Genomic DNA, 22,843 nt, shown 5'->3' on the forward strand with positions numbered 1-22,843 from the left:
TAAAATCTTGAAAAGGTTTAAGTTGCTAAAACCTCAAAAAGCAAGAAAAAAAGTGTTTCACATAGAATCATGTCAAAAAATTGCCAAAATAAATATCAGTTTACATTAGCGAGTCCCATTTATTTCTCCGACTACACTGAATGATCAATACATGAGTCAGGTGGGAGAATGTCTGCATGAGTAAATGGATTGGTGCAGCGGATGTTTGCAACAGATGAGAGAGTGAACAGCCTGACCTCTTTGCTGACTTGTGTTTTCAGTCAGTCTTCCTGGTTACTATGCGTCATGGTTTGTTTCACTTGACGTGCAATTATTTTTCCCATTAAATACACAACATGTATTTCACTTAGTTCTTTTCTGAATGAATTTTCAATCAAAGGCCATTACACTCTTCAGACAGAGAAAGTTTAGAAAAATAACAAGGCGCAATGGGAAAGAAAATAATGCTCTGTCAAACGGAGATGGAAAACACAAAAATAATCATTTACAAGAAGCAGGTGATGCATATGTTAAAGTGTCAAGACGCAGCAGAGAAATTAATAGCTTTCTGCCATAAGCATTCTCTGATAAATATGATTACATTTGCATACTTCATTTTGCTCTTGATCTGCTGTCTTGGTGACTCTCAATGTTCTTCTGCACATGTTCCAAAATGAAAAGACAAAAAAAAAAAAAATCATTACGATGCAACAAAACAAGCATTATGCATCTTGTCAAGAATTTTTCTATATCAAATGAAAAATTATGGTAACATATCAGTAAGTGCTCATGCTTTAATTGGGAGTAGGCGCAAAACAAATGACTACCATACATTTAACCTACACATGCAGCGTTTAATTATCTGAACTACATCTGGAATGTAAACACTACAGTCTGAATAATGTGTGAATCAATGATTTGAGGAGTGCGATGTGGGGTCAGTTTTCTAGGAAGTGTTTTATGCCTCATTAACTTATCAATAAAACCATCTGACACTGTCCGCCATGCGGCCTGATGAGGAAGGCTGTCCATTTCTGGTGTGATAGTCTAGCATTTGTCCAACATCTTGACCTCAGCAAAAGAATCAACTTCTGAAAAAGATTGACAATGGAGGTCACCTTTTCATTATAAATACTCTGTGTGATTGTACGTACACCAATTCTGGTTGAAGTTACAATGTCTTACAACATTATCCATACCCTTTGAAAGTTTTCAATCACAGACTTCAATGGATTGAAACTGAATGTGATAGACCAAGATAACAAAGAGCATATTTGTGAGGCAGAAGGGAAACAATTTCGAGTGGACATCCTTTGTAAAGATGATATGTTAAACCATTTATCATTTTCCTTCCATTTCACAAGTAAACGCTACTTTTTGTCGGCTGTTCACACATCTCAATAAACACATTCAAGTTTGTCTGTAAAAAAATAATTAGTATCAATACTTTTACGAGACACTATAAATCACCTTTGATCTGCCATGATCTAAATCTTTTGGAGGTTTCTGTCACTGTTGGGATGCCTAATAAAGATCCTGCTCCTATCGTGTTTATGCAATAGGTCACTGAAGATACACAGACACACATGCAAACGAACACTCGTTTCAAAAATGTGCAGAATCTTTTGCATACAGTGGTCTTTTGAAGACAAATTTTAAAATAAAGTAACTTGCTCTTCATCCCCTATAAATAATTTTCAAAAACTGTTCCATAACATATTATTCTTTTTTTTTCTACAAATTGGATTTGACACATATTCATTCTCTTCGTTAGGGGAATCTCTAGGTGAGAGTATTTGCACTTTTCCCCTGCTGTTTTCCAGTTCAGGATTCCAATTAACCTGTGCAAAGCGTGACGCCAATCACAGGACGCCGTATCGACAGCCAGCATAAAAAGAATAATGCTGAAAGCAGGATGTAGCTTACTGTGGCGGTAGCGCTGGTGGGTGGGGGTGGGTACTCCTCCCTCACTGGTGACAGAGAAGTTAGCTCCACTCATTTATCAAGTCCTCTCTGGCCACCGAGGGGCTGGCGACTCCCAGGGCCGCCTGCTGCTTGGGGGGCCGGTGCGCAATATGTGCATTTCAGGCCTCGGGTGGGCTGGCGAAAACTGCTGATGTGCTCAGTGCTGCTAAGTTTGATGGATTTGTTGTTGTCATTTGCTTTGGTTGTGTTCCCCGTAACAAAACAAAGAGAATCATTAACTCTTTTGTGCCACATGGAACTCTTATGGGTTGGGGATAATGCAGTACGAGATGGCGTACAGATGGGGTCAGCTGGAGTGTCCTGCTGCCGAAAGCCTTCCAGAATGGGGCGTTGAACATGCATGGACGATCCTCCATAGAGGGGCTGATTACAGAATGATTTAGTGGCCACCGATATCCCCTTTCTTTTTCAAGCCCCCGATCAGTGAGCTCATTTCAGCCACAAGAGTAAAACTGGCAGCGCTCTCCACTTATATTTATAGCCATTTGGTGTTTACCACCTTGTGTGACGTTCTGGCCAGGCTCACGTCCCGGCTATTAATGTGCATCACTGTTGGAGGCTTGTAGTTTCTACTGAGGCTGGCTGGCACAGGTTTCCCTCTCTATAGGAGTGTTACAATCAATGCATTAAAAGTAGACATTTAACTAATAAACACTGCTTGAACCAACCTGAAAACTTTACATTTGTAAAATTATTCAAGGACAATTATATTGAACAACTAAATTAGTAAAAAAAATAATAAACTGAGGAGGAGTGAATATGTCCCTTGTTTCTTTTAAGATTATTTTGTCCTAAAAGGCTACCCTTAAAAGAACACCACATAAAAGCAAAATTTTATATCCAGTAATGCATCAAATTGACTAAGGTTAAACAAGACTTTTGGAAATTGAATGCAGATGAACACAACAAATTTCTGAGAATCCACCCTTTATCTATTATGTATATAAAAGCTTTAAAACATACTAATTTTATGGATTGGGTCCTCTTGACTCCAATCACTGCCTGTGGTTGTGAAGTTTTGTAAATTTGCTGACCCTTTTGCTTAGTGGTTATATAATCCTCAGCACTTGCAGGCTTTATTTATCACAGTTCCAGTTATTTAAAATTTCTATTTGTTGTTTTAAATGTAGGTATTAGCATGCGTAGGTGGGTTTATTGGTAAGACTTCCTTGAGTCACGATGATCAGCAAACTGTATAAAAGTGTTTTTTGGTATTTCTCAACTGGAGTGGGCCTCTATCTTCTGGGCATTGTCAGTGGTGCCAATAAGAGTGATATGAGCGATTTTATTAAATGCAATTATTTCTTAACAGGAGTGTTTGTCCCATCTGAATGTATGTACTCAGAGGCTTCTGATATGAAAAGTGGGGCTTTTTGCCCAGGGCGCCCTTGTGTCGAGGGCAGCACTGAGGTGAAAAACATAAATTGCCAGATATGCCCAAACAACTTTGTTTAACCATTTTCTTTGCTTCTTTTAGTCAGCTTTGAGAGAATGTTCCCTGAACTGTACGCAGGGTAAATAAGTTTGGTAATCAAACTGAAAATGATGTCTAATCTGCAGCTTATGATTAATTGAGTGGATAATACTATGCTAGGAAACAAAAAAAAACACAAGAGGAAAACATCTCTACTATGCTTACCAATAATTTTGAAGGGTATTGTAACTTTTGCAGTATAAAATATCATTTTTAGGTGTTTGATGTCTCTGATTTTCGAAAAGAAGACTTATTTCCTAAGGGAGAGTTGAAGATAAAGACAAATCCTCTTATTTTTCTCTGTCAAGTCATCACAGGCCGAGACGAAATACAAATTGAGATAGCAGTAACGGGCCACGGCAGTTTGCCGTTGACTGTGAGGGTTACAGGGGTGATTGAGTATGTGTTTGACTGCCCGAGGCCGAGGGCTAACACTACTGATACAAAGACAAGGTCGTCTCAGAGAGGGAGTAGCCTCAGCAGATAATCCCACAGTTCCTGACAACTCTGAACACAGGCAATGCCATAGCGTACTTTTAAAAATGAAAGAAGATTCTTGAGGGAACAACATCATCAGGAACAACAGAAGAATGTGATAGAAAGGCCAACATTTTTCTCTTTTTAAGCTTAAGCAGAGACTAATTTACAGTTTTGATGATTCTGTGTGGAACACAAATACTTAACTTGTGTACACAAGCAGTCATTATCTACTTTGGCATAAAATGAACAAACAAGAATAATGGCTACAATATCCAGCAGGAATATTTTATCAATACTGACCACAGACACAAGCCAACCTGTATGTTTCCTCCTTACTTTCATCAATAACGCAGAGGGGAAGCGTTATTTCCCACATAAAACTAATCTTTCCCTTTTATTGTATTTTAATGAAACCAAACTCGTTCTAAGGTGGTAATTCATTCCATTTGTTATGTTTGGACAACTCATTAACATTATCATTTATTATCATTAAATTGAAATTTTAAGCTTCTTCTCCCTTGAGATGCAGTGCGTTTCTTTTTCTTCATTTTGCATTAAAACAAATGTGGGCCTGCTGATGCATTAGATTAATGTGCTCACTCACTGCCTGCTGCAGAGCTCAATTCTGGCATGAAAAACAAGACTCAGTCTGTGTTTTGAGCCTCATCAAAAGACATTTTTGTTTGGTGGGAACGGGGTTTAAATTAGTGTATTTTACTGTTAGCTTTATGCACTCCTAACACAGTAAATGACTGTCAACACAAGCTAACTTTTAGATGGAATGTGATCTTGCTGAAACACCACATTATGCATTCCCAGAGATTTTATTTCTATGTGCACTAATTTACTGACTAACATAATCATGCACATGTAAGGCATTAGCAGCCTTGATTTCATGTAACATTTGCAAACTCATAATGCTAATGACTTATTTAGACTTCCAGATCAAATTCAAAGTTCTTAATTCTTGCTGAGTTTGCTCCACCACATCAAGCCCACTGCTAATTACAAAGTTAGCTTTTTCCTGAATAAATAAAGTTGATTAATTAGCGAGTCAGAAGAAGTGAAGATGATGTATGCTGTATAAATCACTGTCATAAAGAACTTACTGAAACGTTTCATTTGCATTGCCTGACTTCTTAATTACATGCGCCCAAACTTTGCAGATTTAATGGAAAATGAATAACGTGAAGGGTGAGAGGTTTCACGGAAAATCTGCCAAGTAAAAAGAATCAAGATGTTGAAGTCAGGAGGGGATCTAAACAATACGCTTGTTAGCAACCTAAGACATGATTTATAAGACATGTTAAGCAGTTTTAACCGTATAAGCTCAATGACTGAATAAATAATTAAATACTTAGAAGCTGTTCCATGCCCTGCAGAGGGGCTGAAAACTAAAAATACAAATCAGAACGTTACTTTTTGCTACAGCATATTCATATGAGCATCATGAGGTAAAAATGTCTAATTTCTTATAACTTCCCTGTGATCATTTTTATTCTCATATCCCAGATGTTGTTCCTATGTTTGTGGCTTCATTCTGCCTTGTCCTAATTTGGATGCAATAAATAATTATATGGCAATAGCCAAGCTAACATTTTTGGCAGCAAGAACCTGCATTTTCAGTGTTATGAGACAAAGTTACAAAGAAATAAGTCAGATAGCTCTAGAGAAATACTCATTACAGCAATTAGTGTCTTGCTTTTCCTTTGTGGCATGTCATCTAAGACACCTTCTTCCTATTCAGCAAGATTACACTACAGTTGATGTTTAGGTGATATATAATCCCTGTGTGAGTGATGTTGTCAATTTGGCACTTATATCCTATTTTGGTGACCATCTGGGCTCACTAGATCGCCCCCTTGAGAGAAAAGGTTATAGATGATAATTATTCAGAAGTCATTTGGTTTTAGAGGTGTTTAGTGCTTATCTGCACTGCAGTTAAAATGCTGACAGAATGCCCTTTATATTTTCTTTTTACAAAGTATTTGGCAATATGAGACACCACTACACAGCCACTGAAAGGGTTAACATTTTTTAAACCCAAAAAACACTTTCACTATTGAACATTATATGGTTAGAAAAGTAGCCATGCAAGACATAAAATAAATTATGATCAATTTCTTCTTTTAATGGGGTTGCTACGGGGGCTGGGCTGAGTGTTCACTTCTCTTTCCTTACAGATTACATGTGATGTGTTTGACAAATGTTAAGACTTATATGGGTTACCCAACATGCTGTTCTGTGCAAGTCAGTCACTTATTGCTGAGGCACTCTGTCAAATTGATTATCCAGTCAACTAATTCCCAGTCTATGTCTAGCTAAAGTATGATGGAGTCATTGTGTCCCATGGGTGCAATTCTCATTTGGGAGTCTGTCTGTGTGAGTAAGTATTTATGTGAAAGAGGCTAACTAATCAGCAAAGTGGGCCAAAAACTGAATATTGGGTAATCTGGCGCATTTGTGGACAAGCTTTGTAGCTCATCACAGCCAAATTAGAGGATAGCATTTTATAGAAGAAGACCATAAAGCAGAATGGCAATTTAGAGATTGTTACATGACTACATTCAGCTGATTATATAAAGTAGTTTGCTCTCCCACAAGAACCTAGTTAGTTATCAATATTTTTTTTAACACATGCACTCAAAAAGCACACATTTTAAAAAAGGACAATTCAAATGAATATATATATATGTGTGTGTGGAATTTTGTTTTTGTTTCTTTTTTTGTTTTTTACTCAACTAAAACAACTTTTGACCCATATTTCTTTTTGGCACTAATGCAGCTGTTGGTAAAGTTATATTTAATGGTAGGAGATAGATTTAATATTTTAACCAAAAACTACACTGAACATTACAATTGTGTTTTTTCAACAAATACAGAGAATTATTTCTCTGTCAGCTTATCTGTAAAATACTGAATTTCTATTTATATTTTTGGGGGTTTCTTTGCACAAGCAGTCTTAAGATTTTTTTGAAAAAAAAAATATTAATAAATAAATTGCTATTCTTTTTGAGTAAGTAAAGTTTACTAGAACAGAGCTTTCAGGGGATTTAGTTATTCATTTATTTACTTTTTGGGTTACCTCACAAAGCTTTTGAATTCCAATACCATACGTTTTGCGTTCCCTCACAATAAGTCAGTTTATGTAGCATCTTAAATACTGAGACAAACTTCTGAGCAAAACAGGTCAAACATGGGCTACCCATTGCCAATTCTCAAACACAAACATGTCAGAAGAAAAGAAAGAAGAAAGTGCATTAAAATTATTTGGACTATTTTTGAGTTATTTTTTAGTGTTAGTTGTGTCGGTTGGTCTGAATGGTTAATAAGGGGCTGTTTACTGTGCAGAGTTAAGAGTTAACGAACATGTTTTCATTAAGGATCTTTAAGGGGTTTTATTTTTTCACGCTTTTCATGGATTAAAATGTAACTTTTGCGTGATGATTTGCTGCAAAAACCTAATCTTCATGATCACCAAAGCAGTGTTTTCATGTTTAACATAATAGAAGAAGTTCTTAGTTTACATTAATTTACAATTTTGTTGTTTTGCTTGATCGCCAACCTTGCAGACTTTACGTTCAGCAGGTCAGTTCAGAGCCCAAGAAGGGCACAGTTCAATGCCAGTTGGTCACACAACAACATCTTCTTTATTTCCTGTTGGTGCAGAAAATATCTTTATTATGGTATCCCGTGTGTCTCTGGCCAGGCAGAGTCCTCAGAGAGGAGAGCAGCGGGTGAACGGGGTCATGTAGAACCAGACAGAGACACCGGCGTGACACTGTGACATGTTCAGATTCCCTCCAGTGAGCTGTGCCGTGCACGACAACATGAAACAAGAAAATGAGCCACAAACCTTTTTCTGACCCCGCAGCCACTCAAACATCTTCCCACACATGCTCAACACAGAAAAATATACAGATCAATAATTTTTATTTGTAATACAACTGTTCCTTCAGCTTTTTATTAAAAGAGATTTTGACAGAATAGCTGGAAATATGATTTTACATGTTTTTGGGGGAATGGCTGGACTGAAATAAGCATTTCCTTAGCCGAGTGTTCATCTTGTTTAGTGTAGAGAGCTGACAAGACTCCACTGAAAGGAAATTATACGTCCTCCACTGGGTCTTCTCTCTAAATGAGAACTATTGCCCCTATTAGATGAAGGTTAATAGTCATTTGGTGAGAAACACAGCTGATTTTCAATTGGGTAGAGAAGAGAAACTCCACCAAGCAAACCTACATTTGTCGTGTGTTTTACAAGACCCCTAAATATTCTAGCTCACCCCAAACATGTTTCATTTTTTCCACGTAAAAAAAAGATAGGTTGTCGTTCTTTTTTTTGTTGTTTTTTTGTGCCCAGCAGGCAAGAATCAATGACATTTGAAATAATTGTTGTTACAGGGGTAATCTCTGGAGGGTGAATGGGGCAAAACTGTAGAGAAGATTTGAGTAAATTACTGTGTCAGCTTCTATTTATTTGCGACCGGATTGCCAGAGGCGGCACTTCAAGATAGCCATTAGGAGTCAGGGCAATAAAGACAGAGCATGTAGCCATTGTCGAAAAGTTAGCGTGTAATGCAGCAAGTTATCATCAAAGCGCTCCCCGTGGAGAGCGCGGGGCGCACACTGGGGAGAGTACATGTGAGGAGAACCAATTATAGCTCCTCAAATCTCTCTTTCTCAGAGGGAGAGGTCATAAATAGATCGCTACAGTTGTGTACCCTCACTGTATATCTCTCCATATGGCGGCTCTTCTCTGTGTGCATCATTAAAGGTACCAACCATCCTTAAACAGAGCACACATCCTATAGGTTTACAGAGTACAAAAAAAGTGCCTAAAGCGTTAAAATAAAGTTGAAAAGATTTGAAGGGTTTTGTTGTAATGGAAACTTTGTATTCTTTTTAGGAGCATCTCCTTTTAAATGTAAAAAATAAGCTTTAAATGAATTCATATTTTATTGTAGAAACGCAATCTCTCACTGGACATAAACATCCAAACGTTAACATTACTCTTTATAAGGCGGGGAAATAACTATTTGATAGTCAGAAGTAGGCCTACTGTTTATGTTTTGCAAAATTATATTTCTCACAATTAGAGGCAACAATTAAGTTGATCCATGTGTCAAACTGGACAATTAGAATTAGACTAATAAGTACACTACAACTTCCCAGTTGTCCAGGTGTTTAATGAATTTAGAATATGAAATAAATATATATCTACTGGGCAAGAAAGCCAGAATGTTGTGTACTCTATTGGACTAATCACCAGAGCCAATTTTAGTATGATTGAAGTACACAAATTACCAGAACCTAACTCCAAATTTTACTACTGAATTAAGTATCTTACTGACCATAATTGACAGCATTTGCAATGCGGGATTTATAAAATTTGCACAAGTTATCAGTTGGACTGAGTTTTAAACTTTGACTAGGCCATTCTAATAAATCCACATTGTTTGGCATCAACAATTCCAGTACAGCTGTAGGACAACCCCAGTCTGTACGACTGGGGTCTTGTTTTTATTTGATCAAATTTTGGAACGTCATACTGCGTGTATTCTAGTCTTCAGACAAATTTGCGCACTGGTGTGTGATAAATATCATAAACATGGTGAAATATTACATGTAAGTGAAATATTACATGCAGGGAAGCTTTTAATAAAATGCATTTAAAACATTGGGCATTTTAAAAACTTTGAAATCACTTATCTTAACAGTTCTCTGTTAATATGACAGTTGTAGCAGCTTGTTATCTAAGTAATCACTCTGAATATTCATTATGTCAAAGCAATGTGCTCCATTTCAGGCATACAGTCTCAGAACATAACTACGTCCCTTGGGATATGTTGATTAAAATGCAAATTTTACTACCAATGCAAAAGTACACAGTTTGCTGCAAATTAAATCACATGAAGCTGCTTCAAATAACAGACAAGCATGAAGAAGTTAATCCTTTCCCTCAGTGAAAATGGCCTGTTTAGCTGTAGTTTTGAGGATATTAGCAGGAATAATGGTAAAACAATGAATATGTAAGAAAGTCTTAATCTGCAGGAAAGGACACCATTTTAATCCCCAGCCACTCAAATGTGGTACGATAACCAGCGGAGGCAGTGACTTTTAAATCCGGGACTTAAGAGAGGAGGAGGGAAGGATCAAATAATGAACAGGAAGTGGAGATGAAAAGGGAGCCTGCATTAATTAGATGACGGCGATGGGCTGCAGCAGCGAAGACAAGGCAGGGAGAGAGGGGATTGAAACTGTTTGTAGGGTCTGCCAAACAAATGGTGCAGGTCCCTGCGGGAAAGAGATTATTATGGGCTCTGTGTCTGTCAAACATCCAAACACAATACAAAAAAGGGAAGGGGAGGTGGGGACGGCGGGGGCCCCCGAGGCAGCACCGCGGCCTCAGAGGGCCCACGAGGACACCGGCAGGCTCTCCACAGCAACGCTGGTCCTGCCAAAGAATGTCTGTAATCCGCAGACTGACTGAGGTGATCCCGCGGCTCTCCCCGGCGCTGCAGCAGGCTTCCCCATTGTCAGCAACGCTCAAAGAAGGGAAGGGAGGAGAGGTGGCGAGGCACGGGGGAGGTGGTGTCCTTTCTCAGCCCGGTCTTATGAAAGCTCCCCGCCTTTGTCCAAAAATTACAATTGCTCTTTTCTGATCTTTTGTCGTGTCCTGTTGACAGTGGTTATTGACTAAGCGGTTGGACATGGAAAGGATATGACCCCTTACCCTCCCTTCTTCTTTTTTGTCATTGAGGGCTGAGGCCTTTTCGCTGGGGGGCTGACAACAACAGAGGAAGCATGTTTTGAGGTTTACATGTAGCTTTATTCTTAAAAGGGATTTGATGAGGCTTATGCAGACAAGAAAAACAAGTTAGGGTGGAAGTTTTTGGTTCAGCAGAAACAAAAAAGTTGAAGAAAGAAGAGCAAGAAGAGAAAGAACAGACCTCCAGATTTTTTTTTCTCTCTCCCGGTTTCTCCTCACAAACAGATGCCAAGGCAGATGGTGGTGAATTAGCAGAAAATGGGCAAAAAAGAAGAAATGAGACAGTATATTATAGGTCCTGGGAGGACAGACGCGAAGAAATAAAGATTAAAGCGGCGCCACTTGCAGAGAGGAGGAAAATCTCACCCAAGGGTTGTGGGAGGTCTTAGGTGTCATTTCTGAAGCATCATGTACATCTGCATGGTTTGCATGACGAGGGATATGTTCTGGGCAGAGTGTTGCAAAAGGCCCATCACGGAAACAGCAGGACGTCACAGGGGGCATAGTGGGTGAAAAACACCTGATTGATGTGATGATGATGATGATGCATGGGCTGGATGAGTTTAGGTACCAAACGCAATTCAATTAAGTTCAGTTTAAGTAGAAATGCATTAATGTACAATGTCTTGCAAAAATAATTTAATGTGTATCAAGATGAAGCGAAGCATAATTGTGAACTGAAAGGAAAATGATAAATGCTTAGGTCTTTGTTTTAGCAAAGAATTATTCAAGAAAGAATAGCAGACGCATCAGTTCTGAAATCCCAGAGTTGATTCTCTAGAACCACCGTTTGCTGCAACTACAGCTGCAGATTCTGCAGATTTTTTCACACACAGAAAAATAGAATTCAAGGCGACAGAATCTAAGTTTGGTTCAGGTCTGGACATTGACTGGGCCATTACAACATAAAAATGTTTTTCTAAATGGTGCACTTCTGCCTCCATCTCTGATCTCCGTATTTAGCCCTTTCCATCCTCACATCGACTCTGATCAGCTTCCTTTTCCTTGCTTAGAAAAGCATCCCCACAGCATGATGCAGTCACCACCTTGTTTCACACAAAACTTAGCTTCTTAAAGCTTGTTTTCAATCTTGATTTTCTTTTAGCTACACTTCAATTAAGTTTGTCACAAACAGATTGTCCCACCTGAGCTGGAGATCTCTGCTGGTCCCCCAGAGTTACCACAGCCTTTCTGGCTGCTGCTCTGTTTCTTTGCCCTTTTAGGTGCATGGTCAGGTTTTGGCAAGCTTTCTGTTGTCTGTCTTGATTTCTTGCAAGATACAAAAGAAGTGAGGCAGAGCAGTCACAAAAAGATATTCATTAATAACACAAGTTCAGAACTTACTCTGGTCTTCACAGTCAACGAAGGTCCCAGGCCACATCAACAGGGTAGACCAGGTCCTTCAAAGGATGCAGCCCCTGAATTTGAACACAACCAAGGTTATACTCTGTCCATTCCCAGACGATGAATTGGACAGCACTCATAAAATGATCAAAACTTAGAATATTGTTCAAAACCTAGCCCTGCTTTAAGCCTCTCCATTTCTTTGTCCCCATCTGATGTTTTCCTTGGTCTTCGTTAACCAAATCACATACAGGCTGACTAATTGCTAACAAAGTGATTTATGAATGCAACTGCTTCCACTAGGTTTTATTCTGGAATGTGAATGTAAAGGGGAGCTGAATACAGTTTGCTGGAGTGTTATTGCTGCTTACAATTTAAAGAGAAAAAAAATACACACTAATAATGAAAATGTACACATATCGTCATCATGTGCACTTTAGAAAACAGTACTATTACTATACCTTCTTTTTGCCCTTGCGCTGCATTCTATAAATCTATAAATAGAAAGCATTCTCCAGCTATTTCTGCCGAGTATCCATTAGTTTGAGAGATTGACAGAAATAAAACCAGTGAGAGAGCAGACTGGGTTAAGACTACACAACATTACAACCAGTAATTCTGGCTGCCTATTAGATTTATCTGTTGCAGGCTGAAGGAGAGCACGCACTTTGTCTTCAGACATGAAAACAGCATCTCAAGTGTTACAATTCCAGAGGGGGTAAAGTGTAATTGCTGTTTTTACATTTCTGTAGCATTTTTTGCCCATAAGGAATATGGATAACAAATGAAATATTCAGCCACATTGTCTGATTTATCTCTTTTATTATCTGCAAATATCACCCTGGCAATTTAAAAGATAGCTCGCTTTATTCTGGGCCTTTTCGCTGGGGGCCTGACAACCTATCAACGTTATACAGCTTAAACAGGTCAGGATTGCATGAGCATTCCTATGTGAGAGGTTTTGAGCTTGCAGAATTTCTAAATAGAAACCACAAAAAGAGAGAAGGCAAAAGAAGGGGAAAAAACGGGAAGCATTTTTTTATAGGACGCTACGGAGCTATCTCACTGGCAAAATGATAAATTTGCACGGTGTCCATTTTTGAATTGGAGGAACAGAATCGTATTCATTTTAATTTAAGTGGAAACTTTTCTAAATTTCTCAGAACGTAAATAAATGAACTCTTCTTGAGAAGGTGGCTAGGAGGCAGAGGCTGGGGTCTAGCTAAAGTTTTTGAAGTGTCCAGTGCTCCATTTTGTCTGGAAGCACTAAAATATAAAGTCTATTTTGCAATTCTACACACAACATATCCTAAATACATTAATATTAAAAAAACCTTTAAGATTAGGAATTACATGTTCATGCATTACATCAAATTCAATTGATATCAAAATGGTTGAAAGGATAATCAAAACAATGTATTAAAATGGACCAGTTTCTCTCCACGGAAAGAAACTTCTACATTATTTCTATAATATAAGATTCAGATTTGAAGTTTAATGGTTTTAACCAAACACCATTTGCTAGAATGATTCAAATATCCATGAATTCATTGTCTACCTACTAGCCCAGTGGGGACCCTCCACTGGTGCTTATTCCCACCAGTGGAGGGTGTACAACCTAGACAGGTTGCCAGTTCATCCCATGGCAACACAGAGACACAGAGGACAAGCAACCATGCACACATTAAGACCTAAAGACATTTAGAAAGACGGATAACCTTACAGTCATGTTTTTGCACTGTGGGACGAAGTCGGCGTACCCAACTACATTACTGTGGGAATTTTGGATATGGTGTTCATTTCTGTTTCTTGAAAGAGTTCGATATCTGCTTCTAATCTCATTGGTGTTTGTTGAGCAGGTTGGCTCCTCAGAGATCTAAACTCTGTCTCTGAAGAGAAATTGAAAAGAATCTCATTGTATAAAGGTACCAGTTCAGAGAACAGTTACAAAGTTCTGCAATGCCACATGTACACTATGTCACAGTGAAGACATAGTATATAGCAAATGGGTTTCCAAAAGATTTGGTGGTCAGTGGGGATGCAAAGAGGCTGACGGTAACACAAAAGGAGCTGAAGGGATTTCTAACAAGGATTGGTTGTGTTTTGTATGAAACAAGAATCTTTTGTGTCCTTCATATCAGAAACAGAGCTAAAACCTCCCATAGCCTTGTAAGGGACTGTGCTATGGTCTGACGAAACTAAACTCAAAAAGTTTTGCCTCACCAAAAGAACACCAGGCCCACAAACATGGTGGAGGGGCCATCATGCTTTGGAGTCACTTTGTTCAGATGGAGTTGTGGTCTTGTCAAGGTGGATGTCATTTTTTAAAAGTTCCAAATACCAGAAAACAGATCCTCTCATTTCTTCCAAAAAGAATCAAAAATTAAAGCTCCGCGGAGCCTCAAGCGGCCCTCGCAGCCAAGCGCCGCTCCGGCCTATAGCCACTGCGGGGGATCCAGCACCGCCACCCGCCTGCCACCGCGTACGCTGTCACACAGTTTAGGTGCGCGTCCGCCAGGCAATACGCACCGATAAGTTCAGCATGGTTCCCTGGCGACACACACAAATTTGGTGCAGATCGGTCAATGTAGAGAGGAGTTATAGCTGATGGAATGACCTAGGGGGCGCAGTGGAGTCAAATTACAATTCAATCCTGTTGGGCTCTTTAGCATACGTATCCAGTTTGGTGCCAATTGGAAGATGCGTGTGTGATTCAGAGACAATTGTATGCAAATGGCGAAGGACAGCTAGTTGGCCACGCCCCCACGGGTCAGAGTTCATCATCAGGTCATATTATGTCAGGTGGTAGAAGATTAATTCCATATGTATTTCTCAGTAAAAGTAAGACATACAGTAGAAAAAAACATGTGACTTCCTGTCGGAAGTAGGCGGGGCTAAGTTGACGTCATCATCTGACCATGAGAATGTAATGAGGGTTGGTCAGTAGTGAGACATAGGAAGTCTGAAGCAGCTGTGACCTTGTGTGTGGAAGTTATGTTACTTTGATGTTTTATGGCGAATAGTCAAAGTTTGGAACTTAGCCACGCCCATATGCTTTGACATACAAAAATTCCTAGACCTTTAATGTCTGAACTCTGTGCTGACTGAATTTGAAGTCTGTATGTCAAACGCTGTAGGAGGAGTTTGATCAAATATGACATCTATGAAAAACAGGAAATGGCGGAATTTTATCCAAAATGGCTGACTTCCTTTTGGGTTTTGATCATGGCTCCAAGAGACTTTTTGTAGGTCCTGACAAGTTACACATGTGTACCAAGTTTCATAATTCTAGGTAAAAGCATGGCTTGGGGCTGATCATTTAAAAACATTCTAGGGGGCGTTATATAGAAATTTGGCCACGCCCATCAATGGTTGTTATGGTTTCCTGTTCGGGGATTGATAAGGGTGCATCCTAGTGAGTTTGGTGCAACTGGAATGAAACATGTGGAATCTGGAGCCAAACGTATGGCGGTGGCGTGACCTCTGATTCGCCGCGCTGCCGCGGCCACACCCTCTACTGGAAACTCTTGGCGCTTTAAAGCAAGTGAGACCAACTTGTTATCTGTCATCCAACACAGAATTATCTTGATTAAGTCAAAAAAGCCAGAGATGGAGCATTCCAATGAAAAAAAGGCACTTCCTGTTCTAAGGGGGCGGGGCTTTGATGACGTCAGACTATGACGACATATAATCGTAGGGGATCGATCCAACCAGGATCACTCATGTCACGTTTGGTGCAGCTGGGCTCAAAATTGTGGAATCTAGAGCCAAACATATGGACACGGCGTTACAGGTCACTTCGCCACGCCGCCACGCCCATCTACTCCATCGAAAACAAACGGGGTTGGAATCCACAACACACCAACATGGGTCAGATAGGGATCGTTCAATGTAAAACATTACACTTCCTGTTCTCAGGGGGCGTGGCCTAAGTGATGTAATCATTTGACCATTGATTATTCTATGGGACCCGATGATGATCAATTATTGAAAGTTTGGTGCCTCTGTCTGCTTTTATGTAATAGTTATAACAGTTTTGTGTTACACGGCGAGTCGGTGAACTTTGACCCCTGGTATGACCCCTTCAGCATGCATGAAAACTCATCAATTTGATAACTTTGAATCAGGCATTTCTTATGAACCATCTGCCTGAGTTTGAAGCCGATTGATCAAAATACGTAGGAGGAGTTTGATCAAATGCGACGTCTGTAAACGGCCAAAATGGGGTCAAAATTGGAACTTCAATCCAAAATGGCCGACTTCCTAGGATACTTGCACTATGATGTTAATTGCAAATTCTGAGTGTTTTGGGGAGCTCTACAACTGTACCGAATTTCAAGTCCCTACGATAAAGTAAGTGAACAGGAAACGGTCTTTTGAAAGTTGCTAGGTGGCGCCCTTGGGCTGTTTCTTACAGCCAGACATTAAAATACATACATTTTCACTGGGCTCTATGCGGTCGCCAAGTTTGGTGAGTTTTTGAATATGATAAAGCCCCCAAAAAGCCAATTTACTTTACGGAAGAATAATAATAATTTACAGTACGATTACAATAGGTCTTCGCAGCGCTTAGCTGCTCGGGCCTAATTAAATTTATATGTCGAGTGCACCTAATAAGACAAATAGAAAAAGTTTTATGCAAAAAAAAATACTTCCAACTATTTTTTTTTTAAATTAAACTTTAAAACAAGTCAATTTGGCCCGCAACATAACAGTAGGGTTAAATCAAAGATATCTGGACTTCTGTTTCTTGCAGGCTTTTTAATTCTGATCTAAATAACGGTTTGATATATTACAAGTTGTATCCAGAATAATCACTGGGGAGGTTCCAGATTCGTACCTCAAAGCAAAACTCAGAGCCACGAATAATCAGTGTGGCTCAATAAAACGGCTCTACTCTGACCGAAAAGACGAAGACGAAACTTCTCCATCCACATTAAAGCAAATGGACCACCTCCGTTCACTGTCCAACCTTTAATCTTTCCCTTAAATTAAGAACCCAACTTTACCCTCTAGTGGCAATTTGGCTCAACGATCGTAAAGACTTTAACGCACCGGGTAGCATGCTGCGTTAGAAACCGGTGGACCTACTTATTAAGAGCAAAGCTCTTAAAGGAACAGTTCATCAAATTCATACATAATAAACAATTTTAGTGGCATTTGTTTGCTCAGAGAAGTAAACTACTAAATTCAAAAAGTAAATCTAGAATTTTGCGTCTTGATGATATCAAGAAAAAATGTCAAGATTTTGTTGATTTTACATTGTACTTCTAAGCCAGGGGTGTCAAACTCAATTTTACCGAGGGCCACTTCAGCATATTGGCCTCCCTTAATGGGCCACATTGACGGTACAAATCAGGAGTTCCCAGGTGCAGTACTGCAGACTGCAACTTTTAGATGCATCCCTGCTAAAACACATCCCAGACCAAAGGTTGACTCCCTCATTCAGTTCTGTAGAGGCTTATAATGAGTCAATAATCCAGGTGTGTTGCAGATGGTAGTTCTGGAAAACTAGACTACAGCAGCCCTAGCATAAATGTATGAAAATATAATGATAAAAATAAATTAAACAACACCTCATATTGTTAAATAACTGATTTTATGTACTGAAGTTTTAAATATCGCATTTGAGTTTGCATAGATGTAAAATTACTGCTCAGTTTTAAAAATTACAATATTTAAATCAGTGTTAAAAGGTAAGAATCTGCTTAATTTGTGATGGGATCTGGATTCACGGTGAATATTAACTAAACCGCATAAATTGCGACTAAATAGCCGATGTTAATATGATTGTAATTTCACGGATAAAAATAGTGCATGACCGATTTTTTTTATGTTGTCGCTCAAGATAACGGATAACAAAAAAAGTCTAGCGCGACCTGCTGCCCTGACACCAACTCACACACATCTTCATTCACAGTTTTACTTGTAAATCGATTTAAAAACAGACTACTACAGCCCCTCTATAATATGCTTGCAGAAAGTTAAACCCTTAAAGAATTACCTCCTTCTCTACAAAATGCAATCATAACAGTACTACCTAAACCTGGAAAACCTCCCACCAGATGCGAATCTTTTCAACCAATCTCTCTTATAAACGCCAACATAATATCTAAGCGACTTGGGCTTGAGAAATGTTTACCATTTCTTTCTGAACCTGATCAGAACAGATTCATAAAGGGGCGGCAAGCTAAATATGAACATCCCGATACAGCTTTACTTTCACTTGATGCAGAAAAAGCATTCGACAGAGTGGACCATAATTATCTATACAATGTTTTATCTCAATTTGGCTTGGGGTAGTTATTTCATAACCTGGATTAAAATAATTTATAATAAACCCACAGCCTCAGTTATAACGAATAATATTATATCTGATTCATTTAATCTAGCTAGGGGAACACGTCAAGGGTGTCCCCTCTCACCCCTCCTCTTTATTCTGGCAATTGAACCATTGGCTTTTGCCATAAGGAACAATCAAAACATACAGAAGAAAAAGTCAGAATAAAAAGTATTGAATCTAAAATTGGACTATTTGCAGATGACATTATTTTAATGTTGTCTAATCTGAAGTGCTCAATCCCTCAACTACTTAAAACCATCAATGAATTTTGTCCATCCATCCATCCATCCATCCATCCATCCATCCATCCATCCATCCATCCATCCATCCATCCATCCATCCATCCATCCATCCATCCATCCATCCATCCATCCATCCATCCATCCATTTTCTTAACACCCTTGTCCTAAAAATTATTTTTTTTTAATTTAAAATTTTTTTTAACACCCTTGTCCGTTAGGACAAGAAGTTAAGAAAATGGATGCTTGCTGGTGCCCGTCACCAGCAAACGTTCGGGGCGAGAGGCGGGTAACCCTGGACAGGTCGCCAGTCCAGGGTGACCTGTCCACAGAGACAAACAACCAAGCACACACACTCACAGCTAGGGGCAATTTGGAGAGGCCAATTAACCTGACAGTCATGCTTTTGGACTGGGAGGAAACCAGAGTACCCGGAGAAAACTCACGCATGCACAGGGAGAACATGTAGAAACACCGGAGCCGTGAATCGAACCCAGAACCTTCTTGCTGCAGGGCAACAGTTCTACCAACTGTGCCACTGTGCAGCCTACACACACACACACACACACACACACCGAGGGACAATTTGGAGAGGCCAATTAACCGGATAGTCATTTTTTTGGACTGGGAGAAACCGGAGTACCCGGAGAAAACCCACCATGCACAAGGAGAACATGTAGAAACACCGGAGCCATGAATCGAACCCAGAACCTTCTTGCTGCAGGGCAACAGTTCTACCAACTGTGCCACTGTGCAGCCTACACACACACACACACACACACACACCGAGGGACAATTTGGAGAGGCCAATTAACCGGATAGTCATTTTTTTGGACTAGGAGAAACCGGAGTACCCGGAGAAAACCCACCATGCACAAGGAGAACATGTAGAAACACCGGAGCCATGAATCGAACCCAGAACCTTCTTGCTGCAGGGCAACAGTTCTACCAACTGTGCCACTGTGCAGCCTACACACACACACACACACACACACTTAGGGACAATTTGGAGAGGCCAATTAACTGGATAGTCATGTTTTTGGACTGAGAGGAAACCAGAGTACCCGGAGAAAACCCACGCATGCACAGGGAGAACATGTAGAAACACTGGAGCCGTGAATCGAACCCAGAACCTTCTTGCTGCAGGGCAACAGTTCTACCAACTGTGCCACTGTGCAGCCTACACACACACACACACACACACACACCGAGGGACAATTTGGAGAGGCCAATTAACCGGATAGTCATTTTTTTGGACTAGGAGAAACCGGAGTACCCGGAGAAAACCCACCATGCACAAGGAGAACATGTAGAAACACCGGAGCCATGAATCGAACCCAGAACCTTCTTGCTGCAGGGCAACAGTTCTACCAACTGTGCCACTGTGCAGCCTACACACACACACACACACACCTAGGGACAATTTGGAGAGGCCAATTAACTGGATAGTCATGTTTTTGGACTGGGAGGAAACCGGAGTACCCGGAGAAAACCCACGCATGCACAGGGAGAACATGCAAAAAGACCGGAGCCGTGAATCGAACCCACAACCTTCTTGCTGCAGGGCAACAGTTCTACCAACTGTGCCACTGTGCAGCCTACACACACAAACCTAGGGACAATTTGGAGAGGCCAATTAACTGGACAGTCATTTTTTGGACTGTGGGTCTGAAGTTATCAAGATAACGAACAGCAATTATCCTTATCTAGCAGGTGAGGGTTGTACTTTGCCCTATCCTCGCATGTTGGGCAGGCAGCGTATTTTGACTTATGAGGAGCTCGAACGCCGTAGATGTCTTCTTCCCTTGCCCTTTTTTGCAGCACAGAAGTCAGCGTTTCATGGTCCGGTCTCCTTTTTCCAGAGCAAACGTCCTCAGCCGAGGACGTTTCCCCTGCGACAGCCCTCTCTTGGGACCGGTCTATGAAAGCCACTTCTGTCAGAGCAGAGGTTGAGGACTCAACAACCTCTGCTCTGCAAACTTCCCCAGCCGGGGAAGTTTGTTCTGCAATCGGCGAAGGGTTGAACAGAAAGGCATCAAACTCATCATAGTCAGAGGTCTCATCCTGGTAACTCCAGGTTTCAAATTTTATCCCAGGAAGTATTTTGTTAAAAATCTTCCTTACTCCGGTGGTGATGACATATCCAGCACCAAAAGTTAATGGAAAAAGACGGTTGTTAAAACCTGTTCCATACTAAAATTGGCAAAACACGCAGAGTCGAAGAGTCGAAGAGATGATTGGATATGAACTCCTGTTTTGAGATTCAAGCATTCATAACCTCAGATGTTCTTTGATCTATGTCATAGATGATGATGTCATAGCTACAATGAGCTATGGGGGAATGTCTTGCTTCTGATGGTTGCTATGGAAACGGTCAAATCAGTTCTGCATGACTCAAACAATTTTTTTTTCCCCAAGATATTTTTATTAGAATTTTCTGTTACACAGACATACAAAAACAGACACACAAAAACATGAAAAGTAAAACAAAATAGATAAAAAGATAAAATAAAAAAACAAAAAAAATTAAAGCTCCGCGGAGCCTCAAGCGGCCCGAGCAGCCAAGCGCCGCTCCGGCCTATAGCCACCGCGGGGGACCCAGCACCGCCGCCCGCCTGCCACCGCGTAAGCTGTCGCAGAGTTGAGGCGCGCGTCTGCCAGGTAGTTCGCAGCGTTGAGTTCGGCATGGTTCCCTGGTGACACACAACAAATTTGGTGCAGATCGGTCGATGTAGAGAGAAGATATTGGTGATGGGATAACCTAGGGGGCGCTGTAGAGCAAAATCACAATTCAAACCTGATGGGTTCTTTAACATTGAACACAGGTGAAACGTATACAGTTTGGTGCCAATCGGAAGATGCATCTGTGATTCAGAGACAATTATATGCATATGGCAAAGGACAGACAGTTGGCCATGCCCCCATGAGTCAGAGTTCATCCTCACAGTTCATCATCAGCTCATATTATGTCAGGTGGTAGAAGATTAATTCCATATGTATTACTCAGTAAAAATAAGACATACAGTAGAAAAAACAGCTGATTTCCTGTCAAAAGTGGGCGGAGCTAAGGTTACGTCATCATCTTACCATGAGAATGTAATGAGGGTTGGTCAGTAGTGAGACATAGGAAGTCTGAAGCAGCTGTGACCTTGTATGTGGAAGTTATGTCACTTTGATGTTTTATGGCGAATAGTCAAAGTTTGGCACTTAGCCACGCCCACATGCTTTGACATACAAAAATTCCTGTGATAACTTTAGACCTTTAATCTCTGAGCTCTCTGCTGACTGAGTTTGAAGTCTGTATGTCAAACGCTGTAGGAGGAGATCGATCAAATACGACGTCTCTGAAAAACAGCAAATGGCGAATTTAATCCAAAATGGCCGACTTCATGTTGGGTTTGGACCATGGCTCCAAGAGACTTTTTTGTAGGTCTTTACAAGACAAACAAGTGTACCAAGTTTCATAATTCTAGGTTAAAGAATGGTTTGGGGCTGATTATTGAAAATCTTCAAGGGGGCGCTGTTGAGACATTAGGCCACGCCCACAAAAAATTACACTGGATTCCTGTCGAGGGGCCCACAAGGATCAAACCTAGTGAGTTTGGTGCAGCTGGGCTTTAAACTGTGGAAATCAAGGCCAAACGTAAGGAGACGGCGTTAAAGGTCACTTCGCCACGCCGCCACGCCCAGCTGCTGCATCCAAACCAAACGGGGTTGGACACCCTAACACACCAACATGTCTTCTGTCTGTGGACACAGTTTCATGTTGATTAGGTCAAAGGGGTCAGATAGTGAACGTTCGCAGTAAAACATGACACTTCCTGTTCTAAGGGGGTGTGGCTTAGGTGTTTTCAAAATTTAACAACTGGGTGTTGTAGGTCATCCAAAGGTGATTACACACAGAAAGTTTGGTGGCTCTGTGACTTTCTTTGTAGGAGATATAACAGTTTATGACTTTGTGGTACGTCGGTGAACTTTGACCCCTGGAACGACCCCTTCAACATGCTCGAAAACTCACGAATTTGATAACTTTGAATCGGCCATGCCTTATGAACAATCTGACCGAGTTTGAAGCCGATCGATCGAAATCCCTAGGAGGAGTTCGATCAAATGCGACGTCTGTAAACGGCCAAAATGGGCTCAAAATCGGAACTTCAATCCAAAATGGCCGACTTCCTAGGATACTTGCACTATGACATTAATTGTAAATTCTGAGCGTCTTGGGG

At 40.3% G+C, this 22,843-nt stretch overlaps 1 protein-coding gene and 1 long non-coding RNA gene across 5 annotated transcripts in view; one reads left to right on the plus strand and one right to left on the minus strand.

Moving 5' to 3' along the window:
- Positions 1-22,843, minus strand: part of LOC103481444 (uncharacterized) — a 120,582-nt gene that overhangs the window by 91,292 nt on the left and 6,447 nt on the right. For 3 of the 4 annotated variants that reach the window (XR_014084963.1, XR_014084964.1, XR_536295.2), the window contains exons 2-3: positions 12,036-12,109; positions 11,837-11,960 (exon numbers count right to left, since the gene is read on the minus strand). This is a non-coding gene — a long non-coding RNA (uncharacterized LOC103481444). Of the gene's footprint in view, positions 1-72; positions 637-11,836; positions 11,961-12,035; positions 12,110-22,843 lie in introns of those variants that run through there. The other variant, XR_014084965.1, reaches the window with a different exon arrangement.
- The window catches only part of pax2b (paired box 2b), a 112,664-nt gene that overhangs the window by 22,800 nt on the left and 67,021 nt on the right, over positions 1-22,843 (plus strand). The gene's annotated exons all lie outside the window — the stretch shown is intronic.

Source organism: Poecilia reticulata, chromosome 19, assembly GCF_904066995.2.
Source record: "Poecilia reticulata chromosome 19, P_reticulata-male-v2, whole genome shotgun sequence".
Classification (NCBI taxonomy): domain Eukaryota; kingdom Metazoa; phylum Chordata; class Actinopteri; order Cyprinodontiformes; family Poeciliidae; genus Poecilia; species Poecilia reticulata.